This window comes from Schistocerca gregaria, chromosome 2, assembly GCF_023897955.1.
Source record: "Schistocerca gregaria isolate iqSchGreg1 chromosome 2, iqSchGreg1.2, whole genome shotgun sequence".
Lineage (NCBI taxonomy): Eukaryota > Metazoa > Arthropoda > Insecta > Orthoptera > Acrididae > Schistocerca > Schistocerca gregaria.
The window spans coordinates 891,751,874-891,765,592 of record NC_064921.1 but is presented as its reverse complement, the minus strand read 5'-3'; the positions used below and the strand labels follow the sequence as shown (position 1 = coordinate 891,765,592).

Genomic DNA, 13,719 nt, shown 5'->3' with positions numbered 1-13,719 from the left:
ATTATTGGGTTTTCAATCCGTTGGACGGTCGGACGCTACGCACCCAGTTGCTTCCATGCGGACTTGCCGGCTCCTATGAAATACTTACCATCCGTTGAAAAAACTATTAGGTAGAAAAAATTTTATTTCTACAGCTTTTACAGTCTGATAACTTCCCTTGATAAAGGACTGAATTTGTTTTCGTTACATGCCATTATTAGCGTGCAACTTCAAATTAAATAAAACATTGCGTGAAATGTATAGTTCTATAGTTGGAGTACGGTTCAGTTTTGCTCATATACTGCAGCAAATGAAATGTAGATAAGACACCTAAATTTTGTTTAAAACTCGGACAAAAGGATATCTCATTTCGTTCTCCATATTGGTCACACGCGGTGCGGCCATTCATGTCGTTGCACATTGCGGATCAGGTGGTAGTAACAATCGTTATATCTCATAAACGAATCAAGAAATCGTAACGAGGTTTTTAGAAAAAGATAGCACGCAATGAGGCACATATTTTCTACGATAAATAGTTAAAGCTTTTTTATTCACCGCCATCTGGACGTACATAGCAGTGCAGGAAAATCCAAGCAGTGGGCGTATACAGGTTTACAACAGCTGGTTAACGGCACGGTAGGACAAGCAGGAAAGGGTTGATATGTATGCAGAACGCTTTCGCTGACGCGAGTCTGTAAACGCGACAGGTGTGGCGGTGGGCCGTGGGACAAGCAAATTAGAGGAATTTCGAGCGGTTGCGAGAAGATGAAACAGAAGCGCTAGCGCTCGTCACGTGACGGAATGCTGCCCCGCGTCGCCTCCCGCTGTGTACACAGGCGGGGGCGGCGCAAACGGCGGACACACCGCCCTTATCTGCTGCTGAGTACCTCTGTCACTCCAACTTATCTCATTCCAATTAGGTTTTTGTGTCCCCGGCGGGACTTAATTAAAATCTGCCCTCCCGTCTCGACAATGGTCTTTGTCCGCGACGAGTAGTTCTCCGCCGTGAATTACTCATTACCGACAGCCATCGGCGCGACGCGCCAGCCCACCCGAGCCGCCGGCTAGCAGGCAGGCAACCGTGTGCCCCCGCTCGCCTACCGGCCCGCCGACAGCTCCGCTTCAAGTTATGAGCTTCCTCTGTTTGCGTAATGTTGCCTGCCCTGCGGCAATTGGGCTCCGATATTTCTTGTCTGCTTATATAGATAATTTGCAGCGAGCTGGAGTGCCGCAGTGTAGTAACTGACGTGCTGGCTGGAGTTACGGCTCCTCGCTGGAGATAAACAGGTAACCTACTATAATTTTCAGTGCCCTCAGTTTAAGCACTTTCTCCTCTAACGCAGTTCATCGGAACTAGCGCAGCCATTTCATACAGGTAGCAGGCATTGTAAAGTATCTGCAAGTACATTGCTATGTAAACTCCACGTGCTTCTACATCTACATCCAAACTCAGCAAACCACCTGACGGTGTGTGGCGGAGGGTACTTTGAGTACCTCTATCGGTTCTCCCTTCTATTCCAGTCTCGTATTGTTCGTGGAAAGAAATATTGTCGGTATGCCTCTGTGTGGGCTCTAATCTCTCTAATTGTATCCTCGTGGTCTCTTCGCGAGATATACGTAGGAGGGAGTAATATACTGCTTGACTCTTCGGTGAAGGAATGTTCTCGAAACTTCAACAAAAGCCCGTACCTAGCTACTCAGGGTCTCTCCTGTAAAGTCTTCCACTGGAGTTTATCTATCATCTCCGTAACGCTTTCGCGATTACTAAATGATCCTGTAACGAAGCGCGCTGCTCTCCGGTGGATCTTCTCTATCTCTTCTATCAACCCTATCTGCTGCCGGCCGGCGTGGCCGAGCACTACAGTCTGGAACCGAGCAACCGCTCCGGTCGCAGGTTCGAATCCATGGATGTGTGTGATGTGCTTAGGTTACTTAGGTTTCATTAGTTCCGAGTTCTAGGGGACTGATGACCTTATAAGTTAAGTCCCATAGTGCTCGGAGCCATTTGAACCATTTTGAACCCTATCTGCTACGGATCTCACACTGCTGAGCAATATTCAGCAGTGGGCGAACAAGTGTATTGTAACCTACTTCCTTTGTTTTCGGATTGCATTTCCTTAGGATTTTTCCAATGAATCTGTCTGGCATCTGCTTTACCGACGATCAACTTCATATGATCATTCCATTTTAAATCACTCCTAATGCCTACTCCCAGATACTTTATGGAATTAACTGCTTCCAGTTGCTGACCTGCTATATTGTAGCACTTCGCTATTTCGTTTCTTAAACGAGAGTTATGTTGATAAATAACAAAAAGTTGCAATGCGTAGAGAGGCTAAGACACATTATTAACAAGTTTCCGTAGTTCTGTCTTGTATAAATGGAATGGGACTGCGGTTGGTCGAAGACCTCAAGCAAATAAATACCGGGAGCCGTAATTTTATTAATTACTTTATGTGACTACGACTTTCGGTGCCTCATTGGCACCATCTTCAGGCTCCAATACATGCAGCTGAATAAGTCGTCTAAACGTCCACGCTCTTACAAGGATTACTAATATGAACTGGCATCCGTAGATTTCTAAAACTTCTCTGTAGATATAGATTCTGCACACCTCTGTTGTTAGAAGCACCGTTGGTATTCAAAAATCAAACTGCTACAAATATTGGGGGTATCTTGGTCCACTATTGTGTTTTCATTGATAACGTTGCTATACTGCAGCGGAAACGGTTGTGACAATAAAGAAATCACCAATTACAGCTGTCTTGCACTTCATTTTACTTCCGTTCATTATGATATTTACGGCTGTGACCGCTCGCATTACAAAGTTCTATCTGTCGTTAAAGGTAAAGAGAGTCTAACCCTACACAGAATTTTTAGAAATCTACGGAAGCCTTTTAGTGTTAGTGATATCTGTAATAGCGTGAAGGTTTAGATGACTTATCTAGCTACGTGTGTAGGTGCCTGAAGATTTTGCCAATAGGGTACTGACACTAATTTCAAATAAAATAATTTACAATATTTATTTACTTCAAGACTTTATTAACATTCTCTGTGGTGTCATTTTTTCACCACGAACTGGAAAAGGGGCAAAAGGTTTCCCAGTTGGGAATATTTGGGAAGGGATTCCTCGTCCGACATTTGCGTTGCAACGGAGGGAAATCTTCCGAATTGCTTGGTCGGGATCTGGGTATTGGAACATTTTTTTGTTTCTGGAACATACAATTCGAGTGAACTCTTCGTTTGTTTTGACATTACGTAGGTGCTCCAAATGAAGAGAATTAGTGGTTGATTGTTTGCCATATAAAACTACGCACTTAAGAACAACAGAACTTCCAATGTTTCTTAATGTGTAACATGAACTGATTATTTTAAGGGCATCTCTAGGATAAGTCAAGTGGGACATGAAAAGTGGAAATTACTCTAAGCTATTGAACCTGGCAATCCAAAAGTGTACAGGAAGTCATTTTTGTCCAAAATTTGGATGTGGGAGATTAACAAATGAAAAATGATACAGGGGAAAAGCAAAAGGCACAATCTGGATGTGGATGATTAACAAGTAAAAAAATTATACAGGGGAAAAGCACAAGGCAGTATCTGAGTAAAAATTTTATCAATCAAAAGGCCATTGTATGTGCTGCTCGGGTGGCGTAGGGTTTAACAAACCTTACATGCGAGTCGACTATTCCGAATTTGACCTATGTATGACACAATTATTTCACTTATTTATAATTCAAGTTAATGTAAACTAAAAGATATTAAGATTTAACTAGAAGTGAACTTATTCTAAAACTTCTTTCTCTCTGAATTCTATGTTTTTGTGAAAGTTGTAAATCATACAAAATTCGTCACACTTTTAACGTAACACGTCTTTCGTATAGAAAAGAACAAGTAAAATGAATTCTTTGGACAATGTCTTCTTGCACGCGTTACATTACTATTCTCTTGTATTGATCAGAGAATTTGGCTGGGGCTTCTAAAACTTACTGTTGGAATGCTTTTTCGTCTTTATTTCACCCGTTATCTACCACCATGCTAGACCACAGCTCTTCGTTTTGGCTGAATAAAACGTTAGGATGTGCTCGCTGCGTGGCTGCATGTCCTTTCTATGGTGTTCTAAGATTTTTGGATGAAGTACAGATTGCAAAAGAATAATTACCGCAGTTTCACCTCCTGTTGTCCCATACTTCGTAAGAGACAACTAGAAGCTCCAGCTGGATAATGTAATGAAATTGGCTGTTATTTGTTAGAACAAACCATCCTGCCTGTACATTACAGTGATGTAAGGAAACTACGAAAATCCAAAATCAGTATGTCGAATGGCAGTTTTTCTCCATCAGCATACGAGACAAATCCTGATCACCGCGTCATCTCGCTTGCTCACCATTTATTTGCACTACTTACTGTGTCGTGTTGCACTGAATTTTCGGTTTTAGTGTACTCTGTGTTTATAAACTATCTTTAGTCTTTGCGTGACCATATTCAGACCAACACCGAATGTAAAAACTCCATCAAGAATGGGGCTACATGAAGCTAGAAGATTAGCATTTGATTGCCTATGCCACCTAGAAGGGAGTGTATGCTTTGTTATTACTGAATAATACAACTACATTACAAACCGGCCAAACTGATGCGTGTAGGGACTCTGTTCATGCGATTCAGTTCCACAATTCTATATCTATATCTACATGATTACTTCGTTTATACACATATAATTGTGCATGCATAAAATAGTGTGCAGAGCACACATATCTATGATCTCGTTTCGCTAAGGAGCAAGACAAATTACGTTGAAACTAAGTAACATATTATCGTGAAATGCGGTTGTCAACATTTAACGCCAAGATAACACCAATTAATGTGTCTCCCGACATTTCTACAGAACATATCTCAGCGACCTCACTTCGATCAAGAGTTATGTATCTAATTACACAGGGTTCCAAAATCTATCTTGTAATATATTGCCGATTGAAAGCACTGGTATTATACTTTTCAAGTCGTGAATGTAGTCACGTCGGCAACTTCGAATTATGGAGAGTGATTGGTGGCCTATGAAGGCTCCATGCAGCACATGAAACTGAACGGTTGGTCTACAGCTATAATGGATCTGGAGACGTTCAGAACAAGAACGGAATCGGTCATCAGAGTAAAAACAAATTTGAGAGTAGACTTTAATAAAATATTTCAATAATGATTTAGCTGTCGCAGGTTTATCTCTGCTTGACATCATGTAAAGCTCTCAAAAACTAGATCAGTGTTCGATTTTTGCAATAGATTCTCACCCTGCAAACAGCGCTAACAACATGATGTAAGGAAAATTTCTTGTCTTCCTTGGAAGACAAACCACAACAGGTCTGCAGTTATTTGCTTTCTCGTTGATAATGTCGCTCAGCCAACGATATCACATATTCATCACAAAACTCATCGTCTGAGGGCAACACAACAAAAATACACCTTGAACTATGGTTCTGACCACAGCTGTTAACTTTAAACGTTTTACCACCAGTTAAGGAATATCTGAAGACTCGTTGACAGAGGGAAAATACGCAATAAAAAGAAAGCAGATGATACACGACATGCCTCGTTCTGGCCTTACTTTAGTTCCTAACGGGCACTGTGTTTCCTGCGTTTGCTAAAGTTCTCATTTGCTGCTTTTCCGTAAGCTAAGCAACACAAAATGCTTTGAGTTTCTTATGAGATTTCCATGTATCTTTCTATAAATAGTGCTTCAGTTCTATGGATAACAAGTATTCAGATTGCTATAGGGTGAAGGTAAATTATTACCACATTCAATCAATATTTCAGAAAATGAGAAATATTCAATAACTGCGACTCAGTTACAATCATAATTTTCTAATGAACTCAATATCATCGAATCCTGTGCCTTTAAGTCACAAGAATAAATAGCAATCGGTCATAGATAAAATGTATGGCTGCACGCATGGAAACTTTAACCTTTCCCGCAGCTACATTTTCTCCCTAAATACGGAATGTTGTAAAGAGAAAGTCATCGTAATTTTTCCATTCCTTATGAGCGATTGTAAAAGCTGTGCGCAAAACAAGAAAGATTTAAGTTAGTCCTGAAAAACGCAAAATTACTTAACCTGCAAATTATTTTCGAAGAACCTAGTTGCGTAGCAGTTCTTTATTTTATTTATATATTTATGCATTTGTTTTACCTGGCAAGATTAGGGCCTTCAGGCCCTCTCTTACACCTAACCAGGCAGATTGAACGAGTTACAGTTTCTACAGAACATTAAGGACATATAACGTATTATGCAGTATTGATGTTAAAGAAAAAAATAGATTATAACAGTAGTACAATGATAATTATAACAATAAAAAATAATTATAACAATCAAGAATAATAATGATAATAATAATAATAATAATAATAATAATAATAATAATAATAATAATAATAATAATGTATATGAGAGTAAACATACTTTTCTTTTGTGAATGTCAGTCCCATTGTTAGTTGGAAATTTTCTCGTTATGTTCTTGGAGCTTGTGAGTTACTTTCATCGAGCAGAGACATAAGACGATAGAATGGAGTGAAAGAGATATATAAGAGGAAGATAGGTTAGAGGAAGAGAAATAGAATGGTAAAATTCGAAGCTGTGATGGAGAGGAGAAAGAAAGCGATGGTAGGAGCACAACAATGGTGGCTATACCGTCCCTAATATGTAAGTTTTGAGTTCCCTCTTGAATGATGAGTAGTTCTGGATAAGACGAAGATCACAGGGAAGCGCGTTCCATAGTCGTATGGCTGAGATGGAGAATGACACGGAGAAAGATTTTGTGTTATGTAAAGGTACAGCCAAGATGCTAGACGTATCCGATCTGGTATTGCGATTGTGGAATGATGAAAGGTGTTTAATGTGAGAAGATAAGTATTGGGGGCACCAGTGGCTAAGAAATCGATGAAGTTAGCACATCGTGTGGAGATCGCGTGCCTTATGTGGGCGTATCCAACCTAGCTGTGGAGTATGAAGGACTGATATGATCATACAACCGAATATTGTACACGTATCTAATGCAAGCATTCATTACTAGCTCGAGGCATCTAGAATTTTCACTATTTGTGCCGTGTTGAACTACATCGCAGTAGTAAAGATTAAGCAAGACTAGTGTTTGGATTAATTTTTGTTTAACATGGGTTGGAAACATTTTTCTAAATTTTTGAATTGCATGTAGGGAGGAGAGCGATTTCCGGCAAGCTGTGACTGTTTGTTCTTCCCAGTTTAGGTGTTCATCCAAGATTATTCCAAGGTCCTTTACTGTTTTTTGGTATGGTAGTTGGGTACTATTGAGGAGTATTTTAGGGACTGTTTCGCGAAGATACCGGCTGAGTAACTTTGGATGAGATATAAGTATGACCTGGGATTTCTTGGGGTTTAGTTTCAGACCTAGGTTCTGTGCCCATCGAGAAACAGAGCATGTTTAATGTCATCAGTTACTTTGATTAATGCAGTTGCTGTACTATGTTGCTTTCGAAGGCCTGACTGAAACTAATGAATGTAGGAATAATGAAATCCACTACAATTAACTGCTGATTAGATATTTTTAATTTAAAGAATGTATAATGTTTACAATCATCCTTCCGCTGACTGCGTGAGGGTATGTGTAAGACATTGAATATGAAGCAGAATCGTGAAAGCTTGTAATTCTTCTAAGGTAATGTTAACGTGCCTTCGTCATCTTAAAAATCCGCTATATTATCGGTCGTTAGTATCACGTTTAAATTAAGGATACCAAAAAACGAAGAATTGCTCTAAACACGACACCTCTGTAGTAATTAATTTTAAACATTGATTATTATGTAAGGAAAGCATCCATGAATTGCTCTTTACCTGTAATAGGTAACAATTTGCTATTCATAATGTTTTGTTTAGTATAAATAACCTTTCTAGTTGTAAGCAAATCGTTGCCAAGCCACAAAGTCATTTAGTTGTCTCCATGCATATTATCCGTTTTCTCTCCGGCTCCGAGTCTGGCGAACGAAATAACGAATCCACATGAAATTCACTAGAACGGAAGTATCCTTGTCATTTCTAATGTCTCTGCTTCATCTACAGCAGATACTTTAGTTAGTGTCCAATTAAAAACTTCCTAAAGTAGTTATCTATTTGAGTCTGGTTATGGCGGACGGTCTGATGTTTCACTACTAAGATCCTACGCATCCACGATGAATCTAACTTCAAAATATTTCCTTTAGTTGTAAAAATTAACTATGCGCTGATATCATTTAAAGGAAAATGAAACGTATGTTTGAATCAGATAATTGAAACAACAAAATATTGTGAGACACGTGGGGAAAGTAGTCAATATTTTCTGCCACCAACAAATTTCACAGATGACAATTTCATTAAAAAGAAGAAAGTTCTTTAGCGTTGTGCTTAAATACCACCACGCTGCATTAACCCATTTCGTAATAAGTCGGGTATTCGGAACCTAAAACAGAAAAGCATAAAACGAAGCGCTTGTAGTCTCAAATTTTTACAGAACAATGCGTAAAATGACAGTTAACTGAATAACAGGAAAATTGGAATAACGTAGTGAAATTTGGTATGGGCCCTTAGCGCGACGATGGTATTAACATCTTTTTTTTTTTAATGGGATACCTGTTGTGTACGCTGGATTACTGATATTTATTGTCCCAGACGTATTTCGCGTTTTATTAAAAATATGTCGTCAGTGGTTGTTCTGGACTGCTGTGCAATTTTCGTTTTACGTGTGCTAATTATAAATTTAAAACATTTCGTAGCCTGATATTTACGTAAAATGAGAAACATGAAAGTCAACGGGTTTTTTAATTAACTGTAAGTACCCTTTGATTTTAGGCAAATACCAAGATATGGACTATTTGAAAACTAAAATCAATAAACGTAAATACAAAGCTGTGTAACATTCCAGATAATTATATGCATTTTAATTAAAAGGCGTAATGAGATTCAACGATACACATTAATATAGAAACTCAAAAAAGACTTTTTGCATGTGGACGTGAATAACATCTTCGCTGCAATGACTGAACGATATTTCGATAAAAAAATACTCAAATCCGTAATTGTCAGACAAGAAGAAAAGCAGAAGGAGGCAATGAAAAAGACTGATGGGCTATTAGCTATCAGCATTTAATTCAGATACTAGCTGAAATGAAAATCTTCCTAGAAGAAATACGGAGCATTTATATACCAAACTACGCTATTTGTTCAACATTCATTTACCGTAAGTGGATGCCAAAATGTAGTTTGCAATGCGGACTGATGAGTCAGTCCCATCTAACAGAAAATTCGTTACAGATCATGATTTCTTTTTAATGTCTGAGAATCAACGAAAGAGAGGGGTTATCACATCGTTTTTCGTTCTGTTCTGTGAGAATTATACCATACACGTTCGTATCAGCAGATTCCACATCTTCTCATATTCTTAAACGTCTGTCTGTGTAAGCAAGAAACAGGCTTTTTATGACTTTGCACTGTCAGTGGGTAGAGATTTTCTGTATGACAGACGATGGTCATGCCATTTTTGTTGAGGTAGATGGACATTCCACTTTAGTCTCGTCTTGAATCGCTTGTTTTAAATTCATCACTGCTCCATAATAACAAAGTCACACAATAAGACAAGACCTTATCTTCCTGCATTAGATGAACAGATACTCGGCCTTAATGTTTATGGCTAAATATTTGGCACATAGTAACATAGATTTCCTATGTTTTCTCCTAACTGCTATGTTGCAAACGTCAAACGGTATGCTGTCTATGCTTCTGAATGCTCAGATGTACGGAGCATGGATGTACGGATGTATTAAGGTACGCCATTAAGATCCAGCACGTTTATAACACGACTGTGTTACAATGGAACCTTGCGTTGTCCTTCATTCTGGCACCAACTACAATATTTCTGTTGCATTTTCGTTACATACATGAGAAACGATTCAAATAATCATTTAAAGAGAGCAAGTCAATATTTCTGTTTTAATTATTTAATATGTTTAGTAGTTCACTTTAACCGGTTTTCATTCTTCGGAACTAAACTTGAAATCTTATCACAGGCTGTTCTCAAGACTATCGTCAACAATGTTGTGCTCTACAGTAAGGCAGAAGTTTTCGAATGGTGATGCTAACGTCGCAACACTTGTATTTAAAAGCTGAATCAAGTAGTTACTACCTACGCATATTATTTACACGGAGACTGTTATTTCCTTAACACTGTTAGTTTCATTGCAGGTCAGTTAAACTCATTCTGGTTATTACATCTGAAATTACTGTGATAAACTCAGGCTGAGAAGTCGTCCATATCATACGTCTCTTACAATGGTCTGAAAACGCTCTACAGTTCAATACGCTACTGTCAAATATGTCACTGATAATAACTGTATGTAGGTAGTGAGTGCTTTGCCATGGTTTTGTGTGTGTGTGTGTGTGTGTGTGTGTGTGTGTGTGTGTGTGTGTGTGTGTGTGTGTGTGTGTGGTAAAGTGTATTTTGGAGCCAAAACCGTGCTCCATTTATTCAACAGAAATCAAAGCTTTCAGAAATCAGACTTTTTGCACCGACAAGCATAGTCAGCGATGGAATCTCCTCAGGTAAAAACATCTTTTTTCACCTAATTTACGCTCCTTAGGGTAATGTACAACCAAAATCTTGACAGCAAATTTGTGAGAGAACCGTAGCAGCTCGCAGAAGTTAACGATAAGAAAGATCGTAAACTGAGCCAACTGAAGAAAAAATTGCGTTAAAAAGCTGTCATAGCGCTGTAGTAACTCAAGTAGAAAACTCTCTGATAACCAGCCACTGATAGTGATTTTAAAAATAACTAATGTATTCCAATACATTACATACATCAAGTTTTCGTTTCCTACAATGTGTTGCCATTTAATTATTGGCATTTCATTAATGCAATTAATTGCAAGCTTTTACCTAACATGCAGCTCCGTTAACAGTGAATATCGCAGGTGAAACCAACGTATGATGGCAGTAATTGTTCAAGGACTGTGATAACGGACTATCTCACGGGGAAACGAGTTAACGGAACTTTGCCACAAGCTTTGTCATTCTCGTATTCCGTGCCTATGACCGAAGGACATTTGTGTGCATACAATATAAGGTTTTAAATTAAGGGAGAACAGTTTTTTCTGGCATACTACAAGAGAATAAACTGTTTGCGCTGCAAAATTTTTGTTCCCCACGTCGAAGCATTACTCACCAGAAGGTTTGCACCGTAAAGATAACAGGAGTACATTTAGTTGTACAATATCACCTTTCAGAAATTTTTTACACGGGTAGTTCATGTTCCAGAAATCGAGGGAATATGTCATACGCGGTGAAATGGTATTGGACGTTCTTTAGTCTCGTTATTTGGTACGTTTGTGACATTTCTTTATTATTGCCACTGTCGGTAATCTACTGCTTAGCAGTAACTTTTGTGCAGGTAATCGATGCAACTTCACAGCTTTCTGACAGAGTATCTGAAACTGACTGACGTTGTGTGTAAGGGTGAAAGGTCTGTGGTGAACTTTGAGTATGATAATGTCAGGTTAGGCCTTATTATGAACTATGAATTTCAGTTGAAATTTCCTAATTTCTGTACCAAGTTTCCATGGCGATACGAAAAAATCGAGCGTGAGACAGATTTTTGTTGTTAGTATTAATTAAGTTGTTTAGTGGCCTATGTAATGCTCTAAAAATTTCGAAAAAACATCTATGATTCTCCTAAAGTAATTCAGTCAATCTCAAGATGATTCTATTGTAGGAAATATGTTACATGAACGCGAGATAAGATGCAGTGGTCGTAGTTGCACTTATATAATTTTATCATACGTTTGTCTGCACTATAACAGAGTACTAATTTCCTGACGCGCTTCGAGTGTTGCCAGTCTTGAAAAGGACATAAAATACATTGACTCAATGTATGCGGTCAGACATATGCACCTATGCAGTTATGATCTGAGCAGATAATTTGTATACATCTGTTTTATGCCGTTTCCAAGACTGCATATCACCGAAACGTGTCAAGAGTTTAATAAAATGTGTGTGGCCCATTCAAATATGTTTGTACGGCTGTAATATTGCGAAATGCTTAGTGTAAATATATATAAAAAAGTAATTGCTTAATCTTTGATGATACTAATTGTCGTGAACTCTGTAATGTTATGACACATAACTTCGGACTGAGTGAAAAAACTGTTTGAGTGGAATATAGTGCTACCTGATTTTATTTTTATTGTACAGTAAGGTTCTATTGTTCTGTGAGACTCAAGCACTATTTCATTATGGTCATTTATCAGTGCGGTGCTTTGAACGTTAAACGGAGAAAAGTTGGCCTCGTTCATGAATCCGCCACTCTGCGATATGGAAGATGGAAATGAAAGACAGCAGAAATATTGTCACTGGTTACACATTCCGAAATTCTTAGTCTATGGCTTGAATATGTTCCGTGAAAATAAAGTCCTCTTGGTAACTTTGTTTTGAAGCGGACATGCTACTTTCATACTGATTTACCACTCCCCTGTATTTGCTGTTGACTTTGTTTGCAAAATATCGGGAAGTCTTCAGGCATTTAGGCACAGTTATTGAAATGAAATTCATTCGCAGTTATACATACCACAGCATCCTCTAACGTAGTAAAGATAAGATTGTCAAGTTCATCCACGAAGCACTTCACATGAGCCTGACAGTTTTATATTGACTTCATTAGAGCATGAGTACAGTGGAAGGTATATCTGCAAGTGTATTTCGTTTCGGTATCGGTGCGTTAATTCCTCTAGAGGAAGTCCTAGTAGTCCTCGACATCGATCGCAAATTAACAAAAAATATAGCCAATTGGAAAATTAGTATGAAAATGATCTCTCCACTCAAATTAATTTACGCAGCTTAAGTCCCCTTGTTCTAGGGTAGTGGAATCAACAAGACTCTTGTTATTACTTCAGATTTACATATACTGGATTTTTAAATTGTATATTCTCCCGCTTATTCAAGTAACGTCATAGACTTACGTATACGCATATTTTTCTCACGTCGTTTATTGACTGGAAAAATATTTACGAAAAAAATGAGTTGTAGATTTTTTATTTTCGTAGGTAATACGACGTGCTTTTTTTGTAAATATAGGGGATCGTTCAGAGTTTATTATATATATTTTTTTTTTGTTTGGCGTCAAACGCGCTCGCGTGACGTAGTGCCTACCTTTTGCGTAAAGCGGGGAACAGGTGGCCGTACAGGCGGCTGGAGCTCGCGGCGAGCGGCCGTCGGGCAGGCGGTGAGCGTCGGCGGTCGGCAGTCGGCGGACAGCGACGGCGACGGCGGCGTCGGCGTGTGGTGGCAGCGGGCGCCGTGCGCGCCCTTTTATAGCGCCACAGCCTCCCCCGCGCAGACGCGAGCGCCGCGACGCCGACGCCGGCGCCGGCGGCAGGTGGCACGACGCGGCGCGGCGGGAAGCGACGCCACCCACACGTCCCGTACGACGGAGCGCCGCCGCCGTCGATACGACCTCGCTGAAGATCCCATGCCGTCATCGAATCGACACATTTGAGACCTCCTCCCGGTGTATACTATGTTCAAATAATCCGACAACCGACGATATTTCGGCAGGAGTGCACCCTAACGGTTTCAAGACAGAACTGCAGCAAGTAAGCGCAGTGCAAGAGACTTTAAAACCTCAGTTGTCAGAAATAAAAATTAAAACACTGGCGCCATCACGAACAAAAGATGACCGACGTCAGAAGTTGTTGTTGT

The 13,719-nt window shown here is 39.3% G+C and overlaps 1 protein-coding gene across 1 annotated transcript in view; it reads right to left on the bottom strand.

The window, feature by feature from the left end:
• Window positions 1-13,301, bottom strand: part of LOC126335335 (diuretic hormone 45) — a 1,260,052-nt gene extending 1,246,751 nt beyond the window's left edge. Inside the window, exon 1 of the mRNA XM_049998494.1 lies at window positions 13,171-13,301. The gene's annotated coding sequence lies outside the window, so the exon portion shown is untranslated. The remainder of the gene's footprint in view (window positions 1-13,170) is intronic.
• Between the last annotated feature and the right edge of the window lie 418 nt (window positions 13,302-13,719).